We start from the raw sequence: 12,225 nt of genomic DNA on the forward strand, positions 1-12,225 counted from the left end.
TAGCAGGGGCATGTGTGCCCCTGCTAAACCGCCGCTAAACGGGGGTCCCTTCACCCCCAAATCCCCCCCCCCGCAAGACTTGGTCGCAGGCTTGGTCGCTCCTGGAGGCAAAGCTAACGGCTGCAGCCCTGCCTCCAGTCGCGTCTATCAGCGGCGCATCGCCGCCTCTCCCCCACCCCTCTCAGTGAAGGAAGCCTGAGAGGGGCGGGGGAGAGGCGGAGATACGCGCTGACAGACGTGCGTGGGGCAGGGCTGCGGCGGTTAGCCCTGCCCCAATGCGGAAGCGCTCCCCCGCTGCACTGAGGGGATTTGGGGGTGAAGGGACCCCCGTTAAGCCGCGGGATAGCGGCGGTTTTAGCAGGGGCACACATGTCCCTGCTATCTATGAGGTCTGAAGCGAGATTTATTCTCGCTTCAGACTCTCTTTAAAGTGCACCATAGGGGGGCGCATGCGCGGCGCCAGCGAGGACGGATGTGAACCCTGCTGGCTCCGTGCCTGACCGAGATTTATGGGCTCTTTTTAAGCACTTTGGGGACAGCTAGCCCACCTTTTTGCTCACCGGCACCTTATTAAGCATGGGAGGCAAGCGTAAGGGAGCCAAGAACTCACCAGAAGCTGCTCCGGGCACGATAAAAGCGTTATTGAAACGCCAGCGGGAGAAGTTGGATTCCAAGATGGCGGAGGCTGCGACACAAGGCTCGGCTCCTTCCTCCCCTGGAAGTTCTTTATCGGATCCTCCACTAACTCCAGCCCATCTAAGCCCGCAGCCAGATCAGTATCGGGAACTCAAAGCCTTCTTCAAGCAAGAGCTGGCCTCGGCAGTCCGCGACATTACCGCCCAAATCGGGGACATAGGCGAAAGGGTAAACGATCTAGAAACCCGCCATGATGAAATAGCGGACGCACTAGCGGAAGACAAACAAAGGTTGGACTCCCAGGAGGAAAGGATAACCCAATTAGAAAATAAGCTCGAAGACTTCGAGAACAGAGCCCGCCGTTCCAACCTGCGCATCCGGGGCCTTCCCGAAACGATGACGGAGATCAGAGAGGTTGCAACCAACCTTTTTGCGGCCTTGCTTCCCCAGCTAGACCCATCCATGTTTCGCATGGACAGAATACATAGAGCACTGGGCCGACCGCGAAACTCCAATCTACCCCGTGATGTCGTACTCAAGCTTCATTACGGCGAGGTGAAGGACCAGCTCATGGCGGCAGCTCGCAGCCTCTCCACATTACCCGGGGTCCCGCAAACGGTTCAGCTATACTCCGATCTTTCTCCGCTGACCCTCCAGAAGAGACGCTTGATGAGACAGGTCACCCTCACCTTGATTAGGGAGAAGATACGCTATCGCTGGGGGTTCCCCTGCCAACTTGCTTTCCAGATAGGAGAAGTCTTACACATCATCCGAACTGCCGCTGAGGGCAAAAAAATCCTGGAGGAGGCCGACATACGCCTGGAACAGCTTACCACTTTTGCACCTGCCTTACCGGTTCCTGCCCCTCTTCCTCTTTCCCAGAGGCCTGAAAGAATATGGAGGTCTGGAACGAGAAGACAGCGGGACCAGAACGCCTCCCCAACACCTTCAGACAGCTAAGTACATTGAATAAGGTTGACATGATACCCCCCTTTTCCGCAACCACACGGAATTTTCTTATTTCACTTTTGGCCCTTATCCCACTGTTTAAACAAACTCTAGGTTGGCGCTATAGACGCCATTTTGGCTCCAGTGAACAGTCTAGGCCTGAACTTTTGCCTGGAGCTCCTGCCTTGACGCACTTTAGAAACTATCTAGCTACCATCTCCCTTGTTTAAATTGTTTCAGCCGATTCCTCCGCATGAGATGCTGCCACTGAAACCCAGGACTTTTGGGTCTTTCTTACTATGTCCTCTTTCAGGACCAACTCCGGCAATAAACTGCATGAACTAACTGCATTCCCTACCTCAAGCGGCAGGCCTCTTCTTACACCACCATGAGACATCTAATATGCTCGCAGAAGTAGCCTCATTCATCTATATTGTGCCTTATTCAGTTAACGTATATCATGGTAGCAGATTATCCCTCACTTTTCCCCTACAGGTTATTATATATGCTATATGCCCTTCTCGGTCGGGGACCTTATGTTGTACCCCGCTATTGAGGAATGAGGTCATACCCAATAATATGGGTCCCCCCCATCCCTCGGTACCCGAGTAATATAGGTGGCTTAACCACCATACTGACTGTTGCCGTAGATTGTTATTGTTTTATGTTTAAATTTTATTTCTGTGTTGGGGATCTATCCGGGAGATTTTGGGGTCGTATATCCAGGATACTATGCAAGCAGAAGTCTAGGTTAACATATGTCTATTTCATTTAAGTTGCTCTCCCTGAATGCTAGGGGTCTCAATTCGCCACAAAAACGCAGAAAACTATTTGCTGACATCCAGCGCCTTACTCCAGACATAATATGTCTGCAGGAAACGCATTTCTCAGAGACATCTCATCCTAACTATCTGCACAGTAGCTACAGAAAATTTTATATGGCTAATTCTGGTAAAAAGCACCGTGGAGTAGCAATCCTGCTGAAAAACTCACTGCCAATTGATGTGGGTGGAGTGGTGCGTGATCCGGCGGGTAGATACCTTATTCTTTCTGGGACACTGTATTCCCAAAACATCCAAATTATTAATTGCTATGCACCCCCAGAACAGGCATTTTCTACAATTTTGGAGGTCGCCCCACTCATATCCCATGCACCTAATACAATGCTATATTGGTGTGGCGATTTCAACTTCACTCTGAACGAGGCTCTAGAAAAATCAAACCCATCTCCTGACAAATTAACCAAGCGCCAACGGGCTGTCCTTCAAACTCTCCTAGAAGATAACTTTTTAGTTGATGCCTGGAGGGAATATCATGGCAATAAACGTGGGTACACCCACCATTCAGTAGCACATAACACATATGCCAAGCTGGATCACGTGCTACTCCTAACCTCTATGGTCCCTCAGCTTCTTTATCTACGACATATTCCCACCCCTTTGTCCGACCATGACGCTGTCCTAATATGTATGGATACCCGAATTCCAACAGCCCGCAGAACTCCCTGGAGACTAAACGAATCACTTCTTATAGATCCCACCACACGCAGTGAGACACTAGAGGCCCTTTCCCAATATTTCGATCAAAATGTCCCTGAAGACACCTCCCCCATGAACAACTGGCTAGCTCACAAAGCTTTCATAAGGGGCAGACTGATCCAGATATCTTCTCGCCTTAAAAAACAACGCTCTGATAACTTTCTACGCCTCTCATACAAACTTAGAAGACTGACCTTGCTTAACCAAACAGATCCCTCTAGATTTTTATACAAGCTAATAAAAGACACACAATTAGAACTAGATCTAGTACTATCTAGAACGGTTGAAAAGGCTATGAGATGGACCAAGGCAAAATTTTACCGATACGCTAATAAAGCAGATACCCTTCTAGCAAACAAACTTCGCCAACAGGAAAAAATTAACCATATTTACAAAATTCGCACCCCTGAGGGTAATGTCACAGCTGATCCAGCCAAAATCCATGAAGTCTTCCATTCATATTACTCTCAACTCTATAACTGTCCCTCACAGCAAGACCCTATCAAAATTAACGAATTCCTAGACCAGGTACACCTTCCTGTGGTTGCCCCTGAAACTTTAGTTTCTTTAAATGATCCCTTCTCCGAACTTGAAGTAACTAAAACAATCCAAAAACTAAAACTACATAAGGCTCCAGGCCCAGACGGTCTTTCAGCTTTGTACTATAAAAAATGCCTCCCACACCTCATCACTCCACTAACTAAAACCTTAAATTCATTACGAAGACTGAGCCATATCCCCCCTGAATTTTTGGCATCCACTATCACCATTATCCCCAAACCTCATAAGGACCCCCTCAACCCAAAACATTATCGCCCCATCTCCCTTTTAAATTTAGACTATAAAATCCTGACTTCCATACTTGCAGCTCGTCTCAACAAACTTTTACCTCGTTTGGTCTCCAGGGACCAGGTGGGCTTTGTCCCGCACAGACAGGCATCAGATAACTTAAGGAGGAACTTTAACATCATAGCGCATGCTCAAAGAACCAAAACGCCACTGGTCCTATTGGCCTTGGACCTCGAGAAGGCCTTCGACACCGTGACATGGCCGTACATGTTTGGGGTCTTCAGGAGATTGGGAATACAAGGAAACTTTTTGCAGTGGCTTACACTTCTGTACTCCGTTCCACAAGCTACACTGAAACTACCTGGTACCTCTTACCAACCTATTAATATTTTTCGAGGCACGAGGCAGGGCTGCCCCCTGTCTCCTGCCATTTTCGCTCTGGTTATGGAGCCACTCGCAGAACATATCAGATCTCACCCTGACATTTCAGGATACAAAATTCCCCCTCACACAGCAAAGCTCAGTCTATTTGCGGATGATGTCCTTCTTACTCTTACCAACCCTGTGGTTTCGATTCCCAACCTCCTGGAGACTTTCCGCTCTTTTGGTCAGATTTCAGGCCTGCGACTTAACGTTGACAAGTCTGAGATCATGTTCTGTAACTACTCTAAAGACGTGGGTAGAATGATGGCCTCAGTGTTTCGCTTCCAATATCAACCTCATTACATCCAATATTTAGGTGTTAAGTTATGCAATGATGTTTCTCAAGCGTATAAATGGAACTATAGACCCCTGGTACAAGAATTACTGACCCTCTTATCATTATGGAATTTCCCCCATCTTTCCTGGCTCGGAAGAGTCACGGCTATAAAAATGACGTGGCTACCAAAACTTACATACTTTTTTAGGGTACTGCCTATTCAAGTACAAACTTCAGACCTACAGAAATTACAGACAGCCTTATTCAAATTTATCTGGCGAGACAAACGCCCCCGTATTTCGAGAAAAATTATGCACTGGCACAGGAAGGATGGGGGTCTTTCAGTCCCCCACTTAAAACGATATTACAACGCCTCCCAATTAGCCTCACTGCCATTAATCTATGCTGGCCCCCACACTCCCATATGGGTCTCCCTAGAGAATGCTTTCCTATCTCCAATTTCATGGAAAGGTGCCCTATGGGCTAAAACAACTATTCCAACTGTGGTAGCTAAGAACTCCCCTCTGACAGCACATACATTGACTATATGGCGCAGATGCCGCTTTAAAATGAAATTACAATCCCAACCGTCCCCAAGACTAGAGCTCCTCAAAAACCCGGATTTCCTCCCTGGCCAGGATTCGCGAGCTTTCCATTGGTGGCAATCTCAAGGACTGACATCCCTCAGAGATTTTATAACGAAAGGCAAGCTTTACACTATCAACCAGCTAATTGAGGACAAAAATATACCACCTTCAGAGTATTTTAGGGCCACTCAAATCCTCCACTATTTTAACCCCTTAGTACCACCTGACCAGGGGGCGCAACAGTCCTCTTTTGAGAGCATCTGTCTTAATAGCCCACTGCGCAAGGGGATCCTATCCTTTCTGTACTGTACATTTAATCAACCTCCCCCTGACCACAAACTTCCCTATATGCTAGAATGGGAAAAGGACCTTGATCTAGTACTAACTAAAGAACAATGGTCACAATGCTTAGATACCCTCTCCAGAGGTAGCCTTCAGACCTCTAATCTGGAGTCCTCACTTAGACTCCTACACAGATCGTATTTGGTCCCTGTTCGCCTTCACAAAATCGACCCAACCCAATCTGCTCACTGTTTCCGTGGTTGCACCGTCAACGGGACCACTCTCCACATATGGTGGACATGCCCAAAAGTTGCACGGTTCTGGTCGAAACTAACTAGGAAAATATCTAACTTATTTTCCCCCCATGTCCCAAAAGACCCCAAAATTTGCCTGTTAGGCCTCAAACCCCCTAGATTTACAAACTCGCAGCATAGACTCCTACAATTTATTTTAGTGGCTGCCAAAACCTATATAGCCTCCCAATGGCTCCAGCCTACCCTTTCCTTGACCACACTGGAACGAAGAATTGATCATATAATGGTGTGCGAACGTCTAAATGCTCTAGTTAAAGATACAATGGACCAATTTGTTAACATTTGGGAGCCATGGGTTGACTTTAGGGGAAATCTTAGTTTCCCAGCAGTCCTGGAGGCCTAACTCTACTATAGAAACTTCAATGAAAGAGGGTCCTTACCACATTCCTAGCCCAGCAACTTCATGTACCCACTCAACGACCCCGACTCTTCCTGCCGAGACACTACCCCCAATATTCTCCCATGATACATACACGCCAATTCTGCATATACCTATCATATAGTATCCCTAATGCTACATTTGTTTATTTTATTTATTCTTTTTACTTCTTTTTCTTTTTCTTTGCGAACCATTACTGTAACTTGATGTATATATGTATGCATCTGTATTTTTGAATATCTGAATATGTATACTTATATATAGAATTTTCTGACGTAGTCCTACAACTAAACACCACCCACGTCATAATTACTGCAATGTTTTATATTTCTGTAACGATTGTGAATTTAAATGTTTTCTACTGCCGACCCACCACCCATGTTGGGTGATGGTGTCTTTTTTGCCAACTATGTACAGTTCTACCTTTCCTTAATAAAAGTATTTTGAAACTAAAGTGCACCATAGCTCAGGAAAATAAAAAGATTTATACATACCTGGGGCTTCCTCCAGCCACATTATCTCCGATCGCTCCCACGCCGTCGCCCTCAGTCTTCTGCAGCTCCGGTACCGGGTCCCCGCAATTCCGTCAATCTGACGTAAGAGAAGTGTGCTCTCTATGTATCTCTCCAGCAGCTGCTGGAGAGATATGCAAAGAGCGCACTTCTCCCGCGTAGACTGGCTCCGAGTGATGGAAGTGCGGGCACCCGGTACCGGAGCTGCAGAAGACTGAGGATGGTGGTGTGGGAGCGATCAGAGCGGATGGGGCTGGAGGAAGCCCCAGGTATATATAAATCTTTTTATTTATACATTGTACAGCGCCACGGAATATGTTTATAAATAAATAATAAAAATAAACGAGCTCTGAGTCCCTTTAACCACATAACGACCGCCCCCAGCCGATGGGCGGCGGCAAAGTCTGGGCCCAAACGACCGCAATACGCCCATCGGCGGGGGCGGCTGCGGGAGTGGCTATGCGGCGATCGCGTCATTCGTGACGCGATCAGCCGCCGGGGACTGGCTCCGCCCCCCGTTCGCCGTAACCCGCCGGCCGTTCGGAAGCGCCGGCGGGTTACTGGCATCCGGATCGCCGCTGCAACAGTGTATAATAGGCTTTGTAATGTATACAAAGCCTATTATACTGGCTGCCTCCTGCCCTGGTGGTCCCAGTGTCCGAGGGACCACCAGGGCAGGCTGCAGCCACCCTAGTCTGCACCCAAGCACACTGATTTCCCCCCCCCCTGCCCCCTGATCGCCCACAGCACCCCTCAGACCCCCCCCTGCCCACCCCCCAGACCACTGTTTGCACCCAGTCACCCTCCTAATCACCCATCAATCACTCCCTGTCACTATCTGTCAACGCTATTTTTTTTTTAAGTCCCTAATCTGCCCCCTACTCCCTCCTGATCACCCCCCCACCCCTCAGATTCTCCCCAGACCCCCCCCAGACCCCCCCCCCCCCCCCCCCGTGTACTGTATGCATCTATCCCCCCTGATCACCTGTCAATCACCTGTCAATCACCTGTCAATCACCTGTCAATCACCCGTCAATCACCCCCTGTCACTGCCACCCATCAATCAGCCCCTGATCTGCCCCTTGCGGGCAATCTGATCACCCCCCCACACCAATAGATCGCCCGCAGATCCGACATCAGATCACCTCCCAAATCCATTGTTTACATCTATTCTCTCCTCTAAACACCCACTAATTACCCATCAATCACCCCCTATCACCACCTGTCACTGTTACCCATCAGATTAGACCCTAATCTGCCCCTTGCGGGCACCCAATCACCTGCCCACACGCTCAGATTGCCCTCAGACCCCCCCCTTATCAATTCGCCCGTGCAATATTTACATCTGTTCTCCCCTGTAATAACCCACTGATTACCTGTCAATCACCCATCAATCACCCCCTGTCACTGCCACCCATCAATCACCCCCTGTCACTGCCACCCATCAATCAGCCCCTAACCTGCCCCTTGCGGGCAATCTGATCACCCACCCACACCAATAGATCGCCCGCAGATCCGACATCAGATCACCTCCCAAATCCATTGTTTACATCTATTCTCTCCTCTAAACACCCACTAATTACCCATCAATCACCCCCTATCACCACCTGTCACTGTTACCCATCAGATTAGACCCTAATCTGCCCCTTGCGGGCACCCAATCACCTGCCCACACGCTCAGATTGCCCTCAGACCCCCCCCTTATCAATTCGCCCGTGCAATATTTACATCTGTTCTCCCCTGTAATAACCCACTGATTACCTGTCAATCACCCATCAATCACCCCCTGTCACTGCCACCCATCAATCACCCCCTGTCACTGCCACCCATCAATCAGCCCCTAACCTGCCCCTTGCGGGCAATCTGATCACCCACCCACACCAATAGATCGCCCGCAGATCCGACATCAGATCACCTCCCAAATCCATTGTTTACATCTATTCTCTCCTCTAAACACCCACTAATTACCCATCAATCACCCCCTATCACCACCTGTCACTGTTACCCATCAGATTAGACCCTAATCTGCCCCTTGCGGGCACCCAATCACCTGCCCACACGCTCAGATTGCCCTCAGACCCCCCCCTTATCAATTCGCCCGTGCAATATTTACATCTGTTCTCCCCTGTAATAACCCACTGATTACCTGTCAATCACCCATCAATCACCCCCTGTCACTGCCACCCATCAATCACCCCCTGTCACTGCCACCCATCAATCAGCCCCTAACCTGCCCCTTGCGGGCAATCTGATCACCCACCCACACCAATAGATCGCCCGCAGATCCGACATCAGATCACCTCCCAAATCCATTGTTTACATCTATTCTCTCCTCTAAACACCCACTAATTACCCATCAATCACCCCCTATCACCACCTGTCACTGTTACCCATCAGATTAGACCCTAATCTGCCCCTTGCGGGCACCCAATCACCCGCCCACACCTCAGAACGCCCTCAGACCCCAGCCCTGATCACCTCGCCAGTGCATTGCTTGCATCTATTTCCCCCCTCTAATCACACCTTGAGACACCCATCAATCACCTCCTGTCACCCCCTAGCACACCTACCCATCAGATCAGGCCCTAATTTGCCCCGTGTGGGCTCCTGATCACTCGGCCAAACCCTCAGATCCCCCTCAGACCCCCTTCCGATCACCTCCCCAGTGCATTGATTGCATCTATTTTCCCCTCTAACCGCCCCCTGAGACACCCATCAATCACCTCCTGTCACCCCCCTAGCACTCCTATCCATCAGATCAGGCCCAATACATCCTGTCATCTAAGAGGCCACCCTGCTTATGACCGATTCCACAAAATTTGCCCCCTCATAGACCACCTGTCATCAAAATTTGCAGATGCTTATACCCCTGAACAGTCATTTTGAGAAATTTGGTTTCCAGACTACTCACAGTTTTGGGCCCGTAAAATGCCAGGGCAGTATAGGAACCCCACAAGTGACCCCATTTTAGAAAGAAGACACCCCAAGGTATTCTGTTAGGTGTATGATGAGTTCATAGAATATTTTATTTTTTGTCAAAAGTTAGCGGAAATTGGATTGTTATTGTTTTTTTCACAAAGTGTCATTTTTCACTAACTTGTGAGAAAAAATAAAATCTTCTATGAACTCACCATACCCCTAACGGAATACCTTGGGGTGTCTTCTTTCTAAAATGGGGTCACTTGTGGGGTTCCTATACTGCCCTGGCATTTTAGGGGCCCTAAACCGTGAGGAGTAGTCTAGAAAACAAATGCCTCAAAATGACCTGTGAATAGGACGTTGGGCCCCTTAGCGCACCTAGGCTGCAAAAAAGTGTCACACATGTGGTATCGCCATACTCAGGAGAAGTAGTATAATGTGTTTTGTGGTGTATTTTTACACATACCCATGCTGGGTGGGAGAAATCTCTCTGTAAATGGACAATTGTGTGTAAAAAAAATCAAAAATGTGTCATTTACAGAGATATTTCTCCCACCCAGCATGGTTATATGTAAAAATACACCACAAAACACATTATACTACTTCTTCTGAGTACGGCGATACCACATGTGTGACACTTTTTTGCAGCCTAACTGTGCTAAGGGGCCCAAAGTCCAATGAGTACCTTTAGGATTTCACAGGTCATTTTGAGACATTTGGGTTCAAGACTACTCCTCACGGTTTAGGGCCCCTAAAATGCCAGGGCAGTATAGGAACCCCACAAGTGACCCCATTTTAGAAAGAAGACACCCCAAGGTATTCTTTTAGGTGTATGATGAGTTCATAGAAGATTTTATTTTTTGTCACAAGTTAGCGGAAATTGATATGTATTGTTTTTTTTTTCACAAAGTGTCATTTTCCGCTAACTTGTGACAAAAAAAAAATCTTCTATGAACTCACCATACTCCTAACAGAATACCTTGGGGTGTCTTCTTTCTAAAATGGGGTCACTTGTGGGGTTCCTATACTGCCCTGGCATTTTAGGGGCCCTAAACCGTGAGGAGTAGTCTAGAATCCAAATGCCTCAAAATGACCTGTGAATAGGACGTTAGGCCCCTTAGCGCACCTAGGTTGCAAAAAAGTGTCACACATGTGGTATCGCCGTACTCAGAAGAAGTAGTATAATGTGTTTTGGGGTGTATTTTTATACATACCCATGCTGGGTGGGAGAAATCTCTCTGTAAATGGACAATTGTGTGTAAAAAAAATCAAATAATTGTCATTTACAGAGATATTTCTCCCACCCAGCATGGGTATGTGTAAAAATACACCCCAAAACACATTATACTACTTCTCCTGAGTACGGCGGTACCACATGTGTGGCACTTTTTTGCACCCTAAGTGCGCTAAGGGGCCCAAAGTCCAATGAGTACCTTTAGGATTTCACAGGTCATTTTGCCACATTTGGTTTCAAGACTACTCCTCACGGTTTAGGGCCCCTAAAATGCCAGGGCAGTATAGGAACCCCACAAATGACTCCATTTTAGAAAGAAGACACCCCAAGGTATTCCGTTAGGAGAATGGCGAGTTCATAGAAGATTTTATTTTTTGTCACAAGTTAGCGGAAAATGACACTTTGTGAAAAAAAACAATTACAATCAATTTCCGCTAACTTGTGACAAAAAAAAAAAATCTTCTATGAACTCACCATACATCTAACGGAATACCTTGGGGTGTCTTCTTTCTAAAATGGGGTAATTTGTGGGGTTCCTATACTGTCCTGGCATTTTAGGGGCCCTAAACCGTGAGGAGTAGTCTTGAAACGAAATTTCTCAAAATGACCTGTGAAATCCTAAAGGTACTCATTGGACTTTGGGCCCCTTAGCGCAGTTAGGGTGCAAAAAAGTGCCACACATGTGGTATCGCCGTACTCAGGAGAAGTAGTATAATGTGTTTTGGGGTGTATTTTTCCACATACCCATGCTGAGTGGGAGAAATATCTCTATAAATAGACAATTGTGTGTAAAAAAAATAAAAAAATTGTCATTTACGGAGATATTTCTCCCACCCAGCATGTGTATGTGTAAAAATACACCCCAAAACACATTATACTACTTTTCCTGAGTACGGCAATACCACATGTGTGGCACTTTTTTGCGGCCTAACTGCGCTAAGGGGCCCAAAGTCCAATGAGCATCTTTAGGCTTTACAGGGGTGCTTACAATTAGGCACCCCCCAAATGCCAGGACAGTAAACACACCCCACAAATGACCCCATTCTGGAAAGTAGACACTTCAAGGTATTCAGAGAGGAGCATAGTGAGTCCGTGGCAGATTTCATTTTTTTTTGTCGCAAGTTAGAAGAAATGGAAACTTTTTTTTTTTTTTTTTTTTGTCACAAACTGTCATTTTCCGCTAACTTGTGACAAAAAATAAAATCTTCTATGAACTCACCATGCCTCTCACTGAATACTTTGGGATGTCTTCTTTCCAAAATGGGGTCATTTGGGGGGTATTTGTACTATCCTGGAATTTTAGCCCCTCATGAAACATGACAGGTGCGCAGAAAAGTCAGAGATGCTTGAAAATGGGAAAATTCACTTTTGGCACCATAGTTTGTAA

The sequence above is a fragment of the Hyperolius riggenbachi genome, chromosome 5 (genome assembly GCF_040937935.1).
Source record: "Hyperolius riggenbachi isolate aHypRig1 chromosome 5, aHypRig1.pri, whole genome shotgun sequence".
In the NCBI taxonomy this organism is placed as follows: Eukaryota; Metazoa; Chordata; class Amphibia; order Anura; family Hyperoliidae; genus Hyperolius; species Hyperolius riggenbachi.